Below are 19,318 nucleotides of genomic sequence, written 5' to 3' on the forward strand. Positions count from 1 at the left end.
CCATTACAGAATGTTCCATTCCTTCACTGCCAATCTGGAAATCATCTGAATCTCAACTCCAGGCAGGCTTTCGTTACACTATGTTGAATGTCCAAGTAACACAATGCTGGTTTTCAGCGTCCTGTTCACACTCGCAGGCATGCTGTTCAAGTGGCTATCCACTCCACAGTGGTCAGCTCTTTCATTTCCTGTCCACACAACCCAGACTTCAGAAATCATTGGAATCTCCACTAGAGAATATTCCATTCATTCACTGCCAATCTGGAGATCATCGAATCACCACTCCAGGCTGGCTTATGTTACACCACTGCTGAAAGTCCAAGTAACCCAATGCTGGTTTTCAACGTCCTGTTCACACTCACAGGCATGCTGTTCAACTAGCTATCCATTCCACTCTGGTCAGCTCTTTCATTTCCTGTCCACACAACCCAGACTTCAAAAATCATTGTAATCTCCACTACAGAATGTTACATTCATTCACTGCCAATCTAGAGTTCATCGAATCTCCACTGCTCTTTCATTTCCTGTCCACACAACCCAGACTTCAGAAATCATTGGAATCTCCACTAGAGAATATCCCATTCAGAAATGATTGGAATCACCACTGTAGAATGTTCAATTCATTCACTGCTAGTCTGGGGTTCTTTGAATCTCCTCTTCAGGCAGGCTTTCATTACACCACTGGAGAATGTCCAAGTCACCTAATCGTGATTTTAAGTGTCCTGTTCACAATCCCAGGCGTGCTGTTCAACTGGCTTTCCACTCAACCCTGGTCGGCTCTTCATTTTCCCATCCACACAACACAGGCTTCAGAAATCAATGGAATCTCCATTAAAGAATGCTCCATTCATTCACTGGCAATCTGGAATTCATCTCAATCTCCACTGCAGGCAGGCTTTCATTACACTCTCTTGAATGTCCAAGTAACATAATGCTGGTTTTCAGCGTCCTGTTCACACTTGCAGGCGTGATGTTCAACTGGGTATAAACTCCAACATGGTCAGCTCTTCATTTTCCAGTCCACACAACCCATACTTCAGAATCATTGGAATCTCCACTATAAAATGTTCCATTCATACACTGCGAATCTGGAATTCATCTGAATCTCCACCACAGGCAGGCTTTCGTTACACCACTGGTGAATTTCCAAGTAACCCAATGCTGGTTTTCAGCATTCTGTTCACAGTCGCAGGCGTGCTGTTCAATTGTTCATCCACTCCACAGTGGTCAGCTCTTTCATTTCCTGTCCACACAACCTAGACTTCAGAAATCATTGGAAAGTCCACTACAGAATGTTCCATTCATTCACTGCCATCTGGCGATCATCGAATATCCACTCCAGGCATGCTTTAATTACACCACTGTTGAATGTGCAAGTAACACAATGCTGGTTTTCAGCGTCCTGTTCACACTCACAGGCTAATTGTTCAACGGCTATCCACTGAACCCTTGTCAGCTCTTTCATTTCCTGTCCACAAAACCCAGACTTCAGAAATCATTGGAATCTCCCCTACTGAATGTTCCTTTCATTCACTGACAATCTGGAGCTCATCGATTCTCCACTTCAGGCAGGCTTTCGTTACACCACTGGTGAATATTTAAGTACCCAAATGCGGCTTTTCAGCGGACTGTTCACACTGTCAGGTATGTTGTTCAACTGGCTATCCACTCCAACCTGGTCAGCTCTTCATATTCCTGTCAACATAACCTAGACTTCAGAAACAATTAGAATCTCCACTACAGAATGTTCCATTCATTCACTGCGAATCTGGAATTCATCGGATCTCCACTCCAGGCAGGCTTTCATTACACTACTGGTGAATGTCCAAATAAAAAAATGCTGGTTTTCAGCGGCCTGATCACGCTCGCAGGCGTTCGGTTCAACTGACTATAAACTCAACCCTGACAGCTCTTCATTTTCCTGTCCCCACAACCCAGACTTCAGAAATCATTGGAAACTCCACTACAGAATGTTCCATTCATTCATTGCAAATCTGGAATTTATCTGAATCTCAACTCCAGGCAGGCTTTCGTTAAACTACTGGTGAATGTCCAAATAACCCAATGCTGGTTTTGAGCGTCCTGTTCACACTCGCATGCGTGCTGTTCAACTTACTATCCACTCCACAGTGGTCAGGTCTTTCATTTCCTGTCCACACAATCCAGACTTCAGAAATCATTGGAATCTCCACTACCGAATATTCCATTCTTTCACGGCCAATCTGGAGATCATCGAATCTCCACTCCAGGCAGGCTTTCTTTACATCACTGGTGAATGTCCAAGTAACCCAATGCTGGTTTTCGGCGTCCTGTTCACTATCGCAGGCATGCTGTTCAACAGGCTATCCACTCAACCCTGGTCAGCTCTTCATTTTCCCGTCCACACAAACCAGTCTTCAGAAATCTTTGGAATATACACTACAGAATATTCCTTTAAATCACTGGAAATCACTGGATTCCTTTAAATCACTTGGAATTCATCTCAATATCCACTGCAGGCAGGCTTTCGTGACACTACTGTTGAATGTCCAAGTAACAAATGCTGGTTTTCAGCGTCCTGTTCTTACTCGCAGGCGTGCTGTTCAACTGGTTATCTACTCCAACCTGGTCAGCTCTTCATTTTCCTGGGCACACAACCCATACTTCAGAAACCATTGGAATCTCCACTATAAAATGTTCCCTTCATTCACTTGCAATAATGAATTCATCTGAATCTTCAGTCCAGGCAGGATTTCGTTACACGATGTGTGAATGTCCTAGTAACCCAATGCTGGTTTTCAGAGACCTGTTCACAGTCGCAGGCGTGCTGTTCATCTGGCTATCCACCCCACCCTGGTCCGCTCGTCCTTTTCTTGTCCACATAACCAGACTGCAGAAATCTTTGGAATCTCCAATACAAAATGTTCCATTCAATCACTGGAATCTGGAGATCATCGAATCTCCACTCCAGACAGGTTTTCATTACACGAATGCTGAATGTCCAAGTAACCCAATGATGGTTTTCAGCGTCCTATTCACAGTCGCAGGCTTGGTGTTCAACTGGCTCTCCACTCAGCAGTGGTCAGCTCCTTCATTTCCTGTCCACACAACCAAGACATCAGAAATCATTGGAATCTCCACTACAGAATGTTCCATTAATTCACTGGAATCAGGATATCATGAAATCTCCACTCCAGGCAGGCTTATTTTACACCACTGCTTATTGCACAAGTATCCCAATGCTGGTTTTCAGAGGACTTTTCACACTCGCAGGCATGCTGTTCAACTGGCTATCCCCTGAACCCTGGTCGTCTCTTCATTTTCGTTTCCACACAAATCAGATTTCAGAAATCATTGGAATCTCCACTACAGAATGTTCCATTCATTCACTGGAATCGGGTGATCATAGAATCTCCACTCCAGGCAGATTTTCGTTTCACCACTGCAAATGTTGAAGTAACCCTATGCTGGTTATCAGCGTATTGTTCAAAATTGCAGGTGTGCTGTTCAACTAGCTATCCAGTGAACACTGGTTAGCTCTTCATATTCCTGTCCACACAACCCAGATTTCAGAAAACATTGGAAACTCCACTACAGTATGATCCATTCATTCACTGCGAATCTGGAATTCATCTGAATCTCTACTCCAGACAGGGTTTCGTTAAACTACTGTTTAATGTCCAAGTAACCCAAAGCTGGTTTTCAGCGTCCTGTTCACATTCGCAGCCGTGCTGTTCAACTGGCTATCCACTGAAATTTGGTCAGCTCTCCATTTTCCTGTCCACATAACCCAGACTTCAGAATTCATTGGAATATCCACTAAAGAATGTTTCATTCATTCATTGCCAATCTGGAGATAATCGAGTCTCCACTCCAGGCAGGCTTTCCTTATACCACTGCTGAATGTGCAAGTAAACAAATGCTAGATTTCAGAGGCCTTTTCACACTCGCTTGCGTGCTGTTCAGCTGGCTATCCACTGAACCCTAGTCAGCTCTTCATTTTCATATCCATCCAACCCAGATTTCAGAAATCATTGGAATCTACACTACAGAATGTTCCATTCATTCACTGGAATCTGGAGATCATCGAATCTCTACTCAAGGCAGGCTTTAGTTACACTACTGTTGAATATTCAAGTAACACAATGCTGGTTTTCAGGGTCCTGTTCACATTCGCAGGTGTGCTGTTCAACTGGCTATCCAATGATCCCTGGTCAGCTCTTAATTTTCCTGTCCACTCAACCCAGGTTTCAGAAATCATTGGAATATCCACTCCAGAATGTTCCAATAATTCACTCCGAATCTGGAATTCATCTAAATCTCCACTCCACGCAGGCTATGGTTAAACCACTCGTGAATGTCCAAGTAACCAAATGCTGGTTTTCAGCGTCCTGTTGACAGTCGCAGGCGTGCTGTTCAACTGGCTGTCCACTCCACAGTGGACAGCTCTTTCATTTCCTGTTCACACAACGTAGAATTCAGAAACCAGTGGAATCTTCACTAAAGAATTTTCCATTCAATTACTGCCAATCTGGAATTCAAGGACTCGCAGCCGTGCTGTTCAATTTGCCATCCACTTAAAACTGGTCAGCTCTTCATTATCCTGTCCAAACAACCCAGACTTCAGAAATCATTGGACTTTCCATTAAACAATGTTCCATTCATTCACTGCGAATCTGGAATTCATCTGACTCTCCACTCCAGGCAGGTTTTCGATACACCCCTGGTGAATGACCAATTTACCCAATATTGGTTTTCAGCCGCCTCTTCATACTCGAAGCCGTGCTGTTCACTGACTATCCGCTCAAGCCTGGTCAGCTCTTCATTTTCCTGTCCACAAAACCCAGACTTCAGAAAGCATTGTAACCTCCACTATCTATAATTCATCTGACTCTGTTCTCAAAGCAGGTTTTCTTTATACCACTGGTGAATGTCCAAGTAGCACAATGCTGGTTTTCTGAGGTCTGTTCACACTCAAAGCCGTGCTGTTCACTGGTTATCCACTCAATACTGGTCAGCTTTTCATTTCCTTTCCAAACAATCCAGACTTCAGAAATTATTGGATTCTCCACTACAAAATGTTCCATTCACTCACTGCGAATCTGGAATTCTTCTGACTCTGCACTCAAGGCAGGTTTTTGTTACACCACTGTTGAATATTCAAATAACCCAATGCTGTTTTTCAGTGGCATGTTCACAATAGCAGCCGTGATATTCAGTTGGCTATCCACTCAACCCTGGTCAGCTCTTCATTTTCCTGTCCACCAGCCTTCAGAAAACATTTTTATCTCCACTACAGAATGTTCCATTCATTCACTGCGAATCTGGAATTAATCTGAACCCGCACTCCAGGCATGCTTTCTTTACACCACTGGTGAATGTCCAAGTAACCCAATGTTGGTTTTCAGTGGCCTGTTCACACTCGCAGAAGTGCTGTTCCATTGCCTATGTACTCCACCCTGGTCAGCTCTTAATTTTCCTCTCGAAACAACCCAGACTTACAGAAATCAGTGGAACTTCCACTACAGAATGTTCCAAATATTCACAGCGAATCTGGAATTCATCTGAATCTCCACTCCAGGCAGGTTTTCGTTACACCACTGTTGAATGTCCAAGTAACCCAATGCTGGTTTTCAGTGGCCTGTTCACAATCGCAGACCTGCTGTTCAATTTGCCATCCACTCCACCCTCGTTAGCTCTTCATTTTCCTTTTCACACAACCCATCCTTAAGAAATTATTGTTATCTGCACTACAGTATGTTCCATTAATTCACTGCAAATTTAGAATTCATCTGAAACGGCACTGTAGTCAGTCTTTCGTTACAGCACAGCTGAATGTCCAAGTAACCCAATGGTGGTTTTCAGCGGCATGTTCACACTCTCAGACGTGCTGTTAAATTGGCTATCCACTCAATGCTGGTCAGCTCTTCATTTTCCTGTCCACACAGTCCAGCCTTAAGAAATCGAGAACAGGCCGCTTAAAACCAGCATGGGTTACTTGGACATTCACCAGTGGTGTAACGAAATCCTGCCTGGAGTGGAGAGTCAGATGAATTCTAGATCATACGGGTTACTTGTACGTTAAACAATGGTATAAGGAAAGACTTCCTGGAGTGCAGATTCAGATTAATTCCATATTCGCAGTGAATGTATGGAACAATCTGTAGTGGAGATTCCAATGATTTCAGAATGCTGGGTTGTATTGACAGGAAAATGCAGAGCTGACCAGAATTGAGTGGATAGGCAATTGAACATCATGTCTGCGAGTGTGAACATGCCGCTGTAACGAAAGCCTGCCGGGAGTGGAGATTCAGATGAATTCCAGATTGGCAGTGGATGAATGGAACATGCTGTAGTGGAGATAACAATGATTTCTGAAGGCTGGGTTCTGTGGATAGGAAAATGAAGAGGTAACCACAGTTTAGTGGATGGAACTTGAACAGCACGGCTGCGAGTGTGAACAGGCTGTTGAAAACCAGCATTGGGTTACTTGGACATTCACCAGTGGTGTAACTAATTCCTGCCTGGAGTTGGAGAGTCAGATGAATTCCAGATTCGCAGTGAATGAATGGAACGTTCTGTAGTGGAGACTCCAATGATTTCTGAAGGCTGGGCTGTGTGGACAGGATAATGCAGAGCTCACCAGCATTGAGTGCATAGGCAATTGAACAGCATGTCTGCGATTGTGAACATGACGCTGAAAACGAGCATTTGGTTACTTGGACATTCACCAGTGGTGTAACGAAAGCCTGCCCGTAGTGGAGATTCAGATGAATTCCATATTCGTAGTGAATGAACGGAACATTACGTAATGGAGTTTCCATTGATTTATGAAGGCTGTGCTGTGTGGACAGTAAATTGAACAGCTGAACAGTTTTGAGTGGATAGCCTTTGAATAGCAGGGCTGCGAGTGGTAACAGGCTGCTGAAAACCAACTTTGGATTACTTCGACATTCACCAGTAGTGTAATAGAGAGCTGCCTTTAGTGGAAAATCAGATGAATTCACGATTTGCAGTGAATGAATGGAACAGTCTGTAGTGGAGATTTAAATGATTTCTGAAGGCTGAGTTCTGTGGACAGAAAAATGAAGAACTGACCAGGGTTGAATCGATAGCCAATTGAACAGCAAGGCTGCGAGTGTGAAAAGACCGCTGAAAACGAGCATTCGTTACTCGCACATTCCCCAGTGGTGAAATGAAATCCTGCCTGGAGTGGAGAGTCAGATGAATTCCAGATTCGCAGTGAATGAATGGAACATTCAGTAGTGGAGATTCCAATGATTTCTGAAGGCTGGGCTGTGTGGACAGGAAAATGAAGAGCTGACCAGGGTTTAAGAGATAGCCAGTTGGACAGCACTTCTGCAAGTGTGAACAGGCCGCTGAAAACCATCATTGGGTTACTTGGACATTCAACAGTGGTGTAACGAAGGACTACCTTTGTTGCAGATTCAGATGAAATCCAAATTCGCAGTGAATGAATTGAATATTCTGTAGTGGAGATAACAATGATTTCTAAAGTCTGGATTGTGTGTACAGGAAAATGAAGACTTGACCATGGTTGTGAGGATAGCCAATTAAACAGCACATCAGCGAGTGTGAAAAGGCGGCTGAGAATCAGCATTGCGTTACTTGGACATTCACCAGAGTTGTATCCAAAACCAGCCTGATGTGGAGATTGAGATATATTCCAGATTCGCAGTGAATGTGTGGAACATTCTGCAGTGCAAGTTCCAATGATTTCTGAAGTCTGGGTAGTGTGGACAGGAAAATGATTAGCTGAGCAGGGTTAAGTGGATAGCCAATTGAACAGCACGTCTGCGAGTGTGAACATGCCACTGAAAACCAGCATTGGGTTACTTGGACATTCAAGAGTGTGTAATTAAAACCTGCCTGGAGTGGAGAGGCAGATGAATTCCAGATTCTCAGTGAATTAATGGAACATTCTGTAGTGGAGTTACCAATGGTATCTAAATTTTGGGTGATGTGGACATGAAAATGAAGAGCTGAACAGGGTTGAGTTGAGTGGACAGCCCATTGAACCGCATGGTTGCGAGTCTGAGCAGGCCGCTGAAAAGCAGCATTGGTTTAATTGGACAATCAGCAGATGTATAACGAAAACCTGCTGGTAGTGGAGATTCAGATGAATTCCAGAATCGCAGTGAATGAATGGAAAATTCTGTAGTGGACATTCCAATGATTTCTGAAGGCTGAGTGATGTGGACAGGAAAATGAAGATCTGAACAGGGTTGTGTGGATAGCCAATTGAACAACACGTCTGCGATTGTGAACAGGCCACTGAAAATGAGCATTGGGTTACTTGGACATTCACCAGTGGTCTAACGAAAATATGCCGGTATTGGAGATTCAGATGAATTCCAGATTCGTAGTGAATAAATGGAACATTCTGTAGTGGAGATTCCAATGATTTCTGAAGGCTGGGCTGTGTGGACAGTAAAATGAACAGCTGACCAGTTTTGCGTGTTTAGCTAGTGAATAGCAGGGCTACTAGTGGGAACAGGCTCCTGAAAACCAGCTTTGGGTTACTTGGACATTCACCAGTGGTGTAACAGATATCTCCCTTTAGTGGAGATTCAGATTAATTCAAGATTCGCAGTGAATGAATGGAACATTCTGTAGTGGAGATTTAAATGATTTCTGAAGGCTGAGTTGTGTGGACAGGAAAATGAAGAGCTGACCAGGGTTGAATGGATAGCCAATTGAACAGCAATGCTGCGAGTAGGAAAATGAGGCTGAAAACCAGCATTGTGTTACTTGGACATTCAACAGTGGTGTAACAAAAACCTGGCAGGAGTGGAGAATGAGATGAATTCCAGATTCGCAGTGAATGAATGGAACATTCTATAATGGAGATTCCAATACTATCTGAAGGCTAGTTTATGTGGACAGGAAAATGAAGAATTCACCAGGGTTGAATCTGCAGCCAATTGAACAGAACGGCTGCATGTATGAAAAGTCCGATGAAAACCAGCATTGGGTCACTTGGACATTCACCAGTGGTGTAAAGAAAACCTGGCTGGAGTTGAGATTAAGATGAATTCCAGATTCGCACTGAATGTATGGAACATTCTGTAGTGGAGTTTCCAATGATTTCTGTAAATCTGGGTGGTTTATACAGGAAAATGAAGAGCTGACCAGGGTTTAGTGGATAGAAAAATGAAAAGCACGGCTGCGAGTTTGAACATGCCGCTGAAAACCAGTATTGTGTTACTTGGACTTTCAACAGTGGTGTAACCAAAACCTGCCTGAATTGGAGAGTCAGATAAATTCCATATTCGCAGTGAATGAATGGAACATTCTGTAGTGGAGATTCCAATGATTTCTGAAGGCTGGGTGATGTGGGCAGGAAAATGCAGAGCTGAACAGGGTTGAGTGGATAGCCAATTGAAAAGCATGGCTGTGAGTCTGAGCAGGCCGCTGAAAACCAGCATTGGGTTACATGGACATTCTCCAGTGGTGTAACGAAAACCTGCCGGTAGTGGAGATTCCGATGAATTCTAGATTCGCAGTGAATGAATGGAACATTCTGTAGTCTAGGTTCCAATGCTTTCTAAAGTCTGGATTGTGTGGACAGGAAAATGAAGAGCTGACCAGAGTTGAGTGGAGAGCCAAATGAACAGTATGGCTGCGATCGTCAACAGCCCACTGAAAACTAACATTGGGTTACTTGGACATTCAACAGCGGTGTATCGAAAACTTGAATGCAGAAGCAGATGAATTCCAGATACCCAGTGAGTGAATGGAACATTCTGCAGTGGAGGTTACAAAAATTTCTGAAGTCTGGACTGTGTGGTAAGGAAATGAAAAGATGACCAGTGTTGAGTGGATAGCCAGTGAACAGCACGGCTTCGAGTGTGAACAGACCGCTGAAAACCAGCATTGGGTTACTGGGACATTCACCATTGGTATAAAGAAAGCCTGCCTGGAGAGCAGTTTCAGATTAATTGCACATTCGCAGTGAATGAATGGAACATACTGTGGTGGAGGTTCCAATGACTTCTGTATATCTGGGTGGTTTAGACAGGAAAATGAAGAGCTAACCATGGTTGAGTGTATGGGAAATTGAACAGCACAGCTGGGAGTGTGAACAGGCCGCTGAAAACCAGCATTGTGTTACTTGGTCATTCACCAGTGGTTTAACGAAAACCTGCCTGGAGTGGAGAGTCAGATGAATTCCAGATTCGCAGTGATTGTATGGAAAGTTCTGTACTGGAGGTTCCAATGATTTCTGAAGTCTGGTTGGCGTGGAGAGGAAAATGCAGAGCTGACCAGGCTTGAGTGGATATCCAACTGAACAGCACGTCTGCGAGTGTCAACATGCCGCTACAAACCATCTTGAGGTTACGTGGACAGTCAACAGTGGTGTAACGAAAGAATGCCTGCAGTGCAGATTCAGATGAATTCCAAATTCGCAGTGAATGAATGGAACATTCTGTAGCGAAGATTCCAATAATTTCTGAAGGCTGAGTTGTGTGGACAGGAAAATGAAGAGCTCACCAGGGTTCAGTGGATAGCCAGCTGAACAGCACGACTGCAATTGTAAACAGGCCACTGAAAATGAGCACTGGGTTACTTGATCATTCCCCAGTGGTGTAAAGACACCTTCCTCGTGTGCAGAGTCAGATGAATTCCAGATTCGCAATGAATGATTGGAACTATCTGTAGTGGAGATTCCAATGATTTCCTAAGCCTGGGTTGTGTGGACAGGAAAATGAAGAGCTGACCAGGGTTGAGTGGATAGCCAATTAAAGAGCACGTCTGCGAGTGTGAAATGGCCGCTGAAAACCACCATTGGGTTACTTTGACATTCAATAGTGGTGTAACGAAAGACTGCCTGCAGTGCAGATTCAAATGGATTCCAGATTCGCAGTGTATGAATGGAAATTTCTGTAGTGGGGATTTCAATGATTTCTGAAGACTGCGTGATGAGGACAGAAAATGAAGAGCTCAACAGGGTTGAGAAGATAGCCAATTGAACAACACAGTTGCGATTGTGATGAGGCCGCAAAAAACTAGCATTGGGTAACTTGGACATTCACCAGTTGGGTATTGAATTCCTGCCAATAGTGGACGTTCATATGTATTCCAGATTCGCAGTAAATGAATAGAACATTCTGTAGTACACATTTCAATGATTTTGGAAGGCTGGGTTGTGTGGACAGGAAAATGAAGATCTCACCAGGGCTGAGTGGATAGCAAATTGAGTAGCACGTCTGCGTGTGTGAACATGCTGCTGAAAACCAACCATGCGTTACTTGGACATTCAATAGTGGTGTAACGAAAGACTGCCTGCAGTGCAGATTCAGATGAAATCCAGATTCGCAGTGAATGAATGGAAATTTCTGTAGTGGAGATTTCAATGATTTCTGATGGCTGCGTGATAAGGACAGAAAATGAAGAGCTCAACAGGGTTGAGCGGATAGCCAATTGAACAGCACTTCTGCGAGTGTGAATATGCCGCCTAAAACCAGCATTGGGTTACTTGGACATTCACCTTATGTGTCACGCAAACCTACCGGTAGTGGAGATTCAGATGAATTCCAGATTCGCAGTGAATGAATGGAACATTTTGTTGTGGACATTCCAATGATTTCTGAAGGCTGGATGATGTGGAGAGGAAAATGACGAGCTGAACAGGGTTGAGTGTATAGCCAGTTGAAAAGCATGAGTACGAGTCTGAGCAGGCCACTGAAAACCAGCATTGTGTGACATGGACATATACCAGTGGTGTAACGAAAACCTGCCTGGAGTAGAGATTCAGATAAATTCCAGATTCGCAGTGAATGAATGGAACTTTCTGTAGTGGAGATTCCAATGGTATCTGAAGTCTGGATTGTGTGGACAGCAAAATGAAGAGCTGACCAGTGTTAAGTGGATTGCCAGTGAACAGCACGGCTTCGAGAGTGAACAAAGCACTGAAAACCAGCATTGCGTTGCTTGAACATTCAACGGTGGTCTAACGAAAGCCTGTCAGGAATGGAGATTCAGAAGAATTCCAGATTCATAGTCAATGAATGGACCATTCTCTGTGGAGATTCGAATGATTTCTGAAGTCTGGATTTTTTGTGGACAGGAATATGAAGAGCTGACCAGTGTTGAGTGGATAGACAGTGAAAAGCCTGGCTTCGAGTGTGAACAGACTGGTGAAAAACATCATTGCATTACTTGGACATTCAATAGTGGTGTAACGAAAGACTGCCTGCAGTGCTGATTCAGATGAATTCCAGATTCGCAGTGAATGAATGGAATGTTCTGTATTGGAGTTTCCAATAATTTCTGAAGGCTGTGTTGTATGGACAGGAAAATGAAGAGCTGACCAGGGTTGAGTGGATAGCCAATTGAACAGCACGGCTGCGAGTCTGAACAGGCCGCTGAAAACCAGCATTGGGTTACTTGGACATTCACCAGCGGTGTAACGAAAACCTGCCAGGAAAGGAGCTTCACAAGAATTTCAGATTCGCAGTGAATGAATGGACTGTTCTCTAGTGGACATTGGAATGATTTCTGAAGTCTGGATTGTTTGGACAGGAAAATGTAGAGCTGAATAGGGTTGAGTGGATAGCCAATTTTAACTGCACCTCTGCGAGTGTGAACGGGCCACTGAAAACCAGCATTAGGTTACTTGGACATTCACCAGTGTTCTAACGAAAGCCTGCCTCCAGTGCGGATTCAGATGAATTCCAGATTTTCAGTGAAGGAATGGAACATTCCATAATGGAGATTCCAATGATTTCTGAATGCTTGGTTGTGTGGACAGAAAAATGAAGAGCTTACCAGCATTTAGTGGATATCCAATTGAACAGAACCTCTGTGAGTGTGAACAGGCCGCTGAAAACCAGCATTGGGTTACTTGGACATTCACCAGCGGTGTAACGAAAACCTGCCAGGAAAGGAGCTTCACAAGAATTTCAGATTCGCAGTGAATGAATGGACTGTTCTCTAGTGGACATTGGAATGATTTCTGAAGTCTGGATTGTTTGGACAGGAAAATGTAGAGCTGAATAGGGTTGAGTGGATAGCCAATTTTAACTGCACCTCTGCGAGTGTGAACGGGCCACTGAAAACCAGCATTAGGTTACTTGGACATTCACCAGTGTTCTAACGAAAGCCTGCCTCCAGTGCGGATTCAGATGAATTCCAGATTTTCAGTGAAGGAATGGAACATTCCATAATGGAGATTCCAATGATTTCTGAATGCTTGGTTGTGTGGACAGAAAAATGAAGAGCTTACCAGCATTTAGTGGATATCCAATTGAACAGAACCTCTGTGAGTGTGAACAGGCCGCTGAAAACCAGCATTGGGTTACTTGGTCATTCACCAGTGGTGTAACGAAAACCTGCCAGTAGTGGAGATTCAGATGAATTCCAGATTCACAGTGAATGAGTCGAACATTCTGTAGTGGAGATTCCAATAATTTCCGAAGTCGGGATTGTGCAGACAGGAAAATTAAGGGCTCACCAGTGTTGAGTGGATAGACAGTGAACAGCACGGCTTCGATAGTGAAAAAACTGATGAAATCCAGCATTGCTTTACTTGGACATTCACCAGTGGTATAACGAAAGCATGCCTGGAGTGCAGATTCAGATTAATTCCAGATTCGCAGTGAATGAATGGAACAGTCTGTATTGGAGTTTCCAATAATTTCTGAAGGCTGGGTTGTATGGACAGGAAAATGAAGAGCTGACCAGGGTTGAGTGGATAGCCAATTGAACAGCACGGCTGCGAGTCTGAACAGGCCGCTGAAACCAGCATTGGGTTACTTGGACATTCACCAGTGGTGTAACGTAAACCTGCCGGTAATGGAGCTTCAGAAGAATTTCAGATTCGCAGTGAATGAATGGACTGTTCTCTAGTGGACATTGGAATGATTTCTGAAGTCTGGATTGTTTGGACAGGAAAATGAAGAGCTGAATAGGGTTGAGTGGATAGCCAATTGAACTGCATGTCTGCGAGTGTGAACGGGCCACTGAAAACCAGCATTGGGTTACTTGGACATTCACCAGTAGTCTAACGAAAGCCTGCCTGCAGTGCAGATTCAGATGATTTCCAGATTCGCTGTGAAGGAATGGAACATTCTGTAATGGAGTTTCCAATGATTTCTGAATGCTGGGTTGTGTGGACAGAAAAATGAAGAGCTTACCAGCATTTAGTGGATAGCCAATTGAACAGAAACTCTGTGAGTGTGAACAGGTCGCTGAAAACCAGCATTGGGTTACTTGGTCATTCACAAGTGGTATAATGAAAACCTGCTGGTATTGGAGATTCAGATGAATTCCAGATTCGCATTGAATGAATGGAACATTCTGTAGTGGAGATTCCAATGATTTCTGAAATCTGGATTGTGCAGACAGGAAAATGAAGGGCTCATCAGTGTTGAGTGAATAGCCAGTGAACAGCACGGCTTCGATAGTGAAAAAACTGATGAAATCCAGCATTGCTTTACATGGACATTCACCAGTGGTATAATGAAAGCCTGCCTGGAGTGCAGATTCAGATTAATTCCAGATTCGCAGTAAATGAATGGAACATTCTGTAGTTTGTTTATACATTTCCTCTGAGTTGCAGAATCCAGGTCACTAACCATAGTAGGCAATACAATTTTAGAATGTAACATACTTGGGCTGGAGCGATAGCACAGTGGTAGGGCGTTCGCCTTACAAGCGGCCAACATGGCCGACCCGAGTTCGATTCCTCCGCCCCTCTCGGAGAGCCCGGCAAGCTACCGAGAGTATTAGATATGCCAGACACAGTAGCAACAAAGTCTCCAATAGAGACGTTACTGGGCCCGCTCGAGCAAATAGACGATCAATGGGAGGGCCTTTACCTTTTACCATACATACTGAGGTAAATTTAGCCTCTTTTAGAAGTCATTGGATTGAATGTGTTTTTTTTTTAATTCATTAAGGTGCCTCTTTTTCTTGACTTTGTCCATTAATATTTATCCATATATGCCTTTGCAATAACTAGATTGTGAAAAGATAACAAGTGTTGTAACAATAATCCATTGTTTGAGGTGCTTGCAGTTGTCTTAAAAAATTAAAGTATTGGGTTTTTTTTCCAGAAAAAAATGATTTTTTTTATCAAGCAAATTTCCTCTCAGGAAGTTTATTCATGACACTATTTAATTTCTCTCCTAAAACATGGATTGTTCCATCAGTCTAACACAGCCCAGGATTTCTGTCTTCGTATTAAAAGATGAAGCTTAGAACTGGATCAATTGTCCCTTTCTCTTTTGATCGCCTCCCAGTTCAAAATGCTTGCACCTCTTAATGGCCAGCATTCTCTTAGATCTGCAGTTGGGCTCGACACATTCAAATATCAACACAATCTTCTTTGGAGTTTTAGCCTTCTTCCGGAAAATAGGCTTAGTTTGACCTCCGTAACCACTCTGCTTCCTATCATAACCACGCTTTCCCTGAGCATACAGAGAATCCTTGCCCTTCTTGTACTGTGTGACTTTGTGGGGCTGATGTTTGCCACATTTCTTACAAAAAGTCCGGCGGGTTTCGGTACGTTCACCATGCTTGAGGCAGCGGTGTCTGCGAGGAAAGGAATGATTTCTGAAGAATGGGTTATGTGGACAGGAAAATGAAGTGCTGAACATGGTTCAGAGGATAGCCAATTGAACAGTATGGCTACGAGTCTGAACAGGCCGCGGAAAAGCAGCATTAGGTTACTTGGATATTCAACTGTGGTGTAAAGAAAACCTGCCGGGAATAGAGATTCAGATGAATTCCAGATTGAATGAATGAATGAATGAATGAATGGAACTTTCTGTAGTGGAGATAGCAATGATATCTGAAGTCTGGCTTCTGCGGACAGGAAAATGAAGAGCTGACGACTGTTGATTGGACAGCCAGTGAACAGAATGGCTTCAATTGTGAACAATCCGCTGAAAACCAGCATTGCATTACTTGGACATTCAACAGTGGTGTAACGAACGCCTACCAGGAGTGGATATTCAGATGCATTCCAGATTCGCAATGAATGAATGGAACATTCTGTAGTGGACTTTCAAATGATTCCTGAAGGCTGGGTCGTGTGGACAGGAAAAAGAAGAGTTAAACACTGTTGAGTCTATAGCCAATAAAACAGCATGGCTGCGAGTATGAAAAGGCCTCTGAAAACCAGTATTGGGGTACTTGCACATTCTCCAGTGGTGTAACGACAACCTGCCGGTATTGGAGATTCAGATGAATTCCATATTCACAGTGAATGAATGGAACATTCTGTAGTGGAGTTTACATTGATTTTTGTAGTCTGGATTGTGTGGAATGGAAAATATAGAGGTGACCAGTGTTGAGTGGATAGCCATTGAACATCACGGCTTCGATTGTGAACAGACCACTGAAACCAGCATTGCGTTACTTGGACATTCACCAGTGGTGTAAGGAAAGCCTGATTGGAGTGCACATTCAGATTGTATGGAACATTCTGTAGTGGATATGCTGATGATTTCTGCAGGCTTGGTTGTGTGGACAGGAAAATGAAGATCTGACCAGCATTGAGTGGATAGAATATTGAACAGCACGTCTGCCAGTGTGAACATGCCGCTGAATACCAGCATTGGGTTACTTGGACATTCACCACTGGTGTCACGAAAACCTGCCTGGAGTGGAGATTCATATGAATTCCAGTTTCAGAGTGACTGAATGGAACATTCTGTATTGTAGGGTCCAATGTTCTCTTAGGTCTTGGTTGTGTGGATAGGAAAATGAAGAGCTGCCCAGGGTGGAAAGTGTAGCCAGTGATCAGCAGGGCTGCGAGTGTTAACAGGCTGCTAAGAACCAGCTTTCGGTTACTTGGACATTTACCAGTGGTTCAACAAAGACCTAACTGTAGTACAGATTCAGATGAATTCCAGAATCTCAGTGAATGAATATAACGTTCTGTAGTGGAGATTTAAATGATTTCTGAAAGCTGGGTTGTGTGGACAGGAAAATGAAGAGCTGACGAGGGTTGAATCGATAGCCAATTGAACAGAACGGCTGCAAGTTTGAAAGGGCCGCTGAAAACCAGCATTGCGTTACTTGGACATTCACCAGTGGTGTAATGAAAAACTGCCGGAAGTGGATGTGGAGATGAATTCCGGATTCGCAGTGAATGAATGTAACATTCTGTACTGGAGATAACAATGATTTCTGAAGTCTGGGTTGTGTGGACAGGAAAATGAAGAGTTGACCAGGTTGAATCGATAACCAATTGAACAGAACGGCTGCGATTGTGAACAGGCCGCTGAAAACCACATTGGGTTACTTGTACATTTAAAAATGGTGTAACGAAAGCCTGATTGGGGTGCACATTCAGATTAATTCCAGATACGCAATGAGTGAATGGAACATTCTGAAGTGGATATTCCAATGATTTCTGAAGTCTTGGTGTTGTGGACAGGAAAATAAAGAGCTGACCAGGGTTGAGTGGATAGCCAATTGAACAGAACGGATGCAACTGTGAACAGGCCGCTGAAAACGATCACTGGATTACTTGGTAATTCACCAGTGGTGTAACGATACTGCCTGGTGTGAAGAGTCAGATGAATTTCAGATTCGCAATGAATGAATGAAACAATATGTAGTGGAGATTCCAATCTTCTCTGAAGCCTGGGTATTGTGGAAAGGAAATGAGAAGCTGACCAGGGTTGATTGCATAGCCAATCTAACAGCACTGCTCCGATTAGGAACAGGCCGCAACAAACCAGCATTGGGTTACTTGGACATTCACCAGTGGTGTAACGAAAACCTTCCGAGAGTGGATGTTGAGATGAATTCCAGATTCGCAGTGAATGTATGGAACATTCTGTAGTAGAGTTTCCAATGATTTCTGAAGGCTGGGTTGTGTGGACAAGAACATGAAGATCTGACCAGCATTGAGTGGATACCAATTGAACAGCACGTGTGTGAGTGTGAACATGCCGCTGAAAACCAGCATTGGGTTACTTGGACATTCAATAGTGGTGTAAGGAAAGACTGCCTGCAGTGCAGATTCCGATGAATTCCAAATTCGCTGTGAATGAATGGAACATTCTATATTGGAGATAACAATGATTCCTGAAGCATGGGTTATGTAGACCGGAAATTGCAGTGCTGAGCAGGGTTGAGTGGATAAGCAGTTGAACAGTATGGCTACGAGTCTGAACAGGCCGCTGAAAACCAGCATTGGGTTACTTGGACATTCATCAGTGGTGTAACGAAAACCTGCCGGGAGTAGAGATTCAGATGAATTCCAGATTTGCAGGGAATGAATCGTACTTTCTGTAGTGGAGATTACAATGATATCTGAAGTCTGGATTGTGTGGACAGCAAAAGGAAGATATGACCAGTGTTAAGTGGATAGCCAGTGAACAGCACGTCTTCGAGTGTGAATAACCCACTGAAAACCAGCATTGCGTTAATTGGACATTGACCGGCAGTGTAATGAAAGCCTGCTGGGAGTGGAGATTCAGATGAATTCCAGATTCGCAGTGAATTAATGGAAAATTCTGTAGTGGAGATTCCAATGATTTCTGAAGTCTGGATTGTGTGGACAAGAAAATGAAGAGCTGGCAGTGTTGAGTGGATAGCAAGTGAACAGCACGGCTTCGAGTGTGAACAGACCACTGAAAACCAGGATTGCGTTGCTTGGACATTCACCAGTGGTGTAACGAAAGCCTACCGGGATTGGATATTCACATGAATTCCAGATTCGCAGTGAATGAATGGAACATTCTCTAGTGGAGATTCCAATGATTTCTGAAGTCTTGGTTGTGTGGATAGGAAAATGTAGAGCTGCCCAGGGTGGAAAGTATAGCCACTGAACATCAGGGTTGCAAGTGTGAACAGGCTGTTGAGAACCAGCTTTTGGTTACTTGGACATTTACCACTGGTTCAACAAAGACCTACCTAGAGTGCAGATTCAGATGTATTCCAGAATCGCAGTGAATGAATGGAACATTCTCTAGTGGAGATTTAAATGATTTCTGAAGGCTGGGTTGTGTGGACAGGAAAATGAAGAGCTCACAAGGGTTGAATTGATAGCTAAATGAACAGAACGGTTGTAGTTTGAAAGGGCCGCGGAAAATCATCATTGTGTTACTTGGACATTTTCCAGTGGTGTAAAGAAAAACTGCCTTTAGTGAAAGTTTAGATGAATTCTGGATTAGCAGTGAATGAATGGAACATCTTGAAGTGGAGATCACAATGATTTCTGAAGGCTGGGTTACGTGGACAGGAAAATTAAGTACTGAACAGGGTAGAGTGGATAGCCAATTGAACAGCATGGCTACGAGTCTGAACAGACCAATGAAAACCAGCATTGACTTACTTGGACATTCACCGTTGGTGT

At 43.6% G+C, this 19,318-nt stretch overlaps 1 pseudogene; it reads right to left on the reverse strand.

The window, feature by feature from the left end:
* Window positions 1–15,137: 15,137 nt before the first annotated feature.
* Window positions 15,138–15,547, reverse strand: LOC130039189 (60S ribosomal protein L36a-like; annotated as a pseudogene).
* Between the last annotated feature and the right edge of the window lie 3,771 nt (window positions 15,548–19,318).

Source organism: Sorex fumeus, unplaced genomic scaffold, assembly GCF_029834395.1.
Source record: "Sorex fumeus unplaced genomic scaffold, SorFum_2.1 ptg000083l, whole genome shotgun sequence".
Taxonomy (NCBI): domain Eukaryota; kingdom Metazoa; phylum Chordata; class Mammalia; order Eulipotyphla; family Soricidae; genus Sorex; species Sorex fumeus.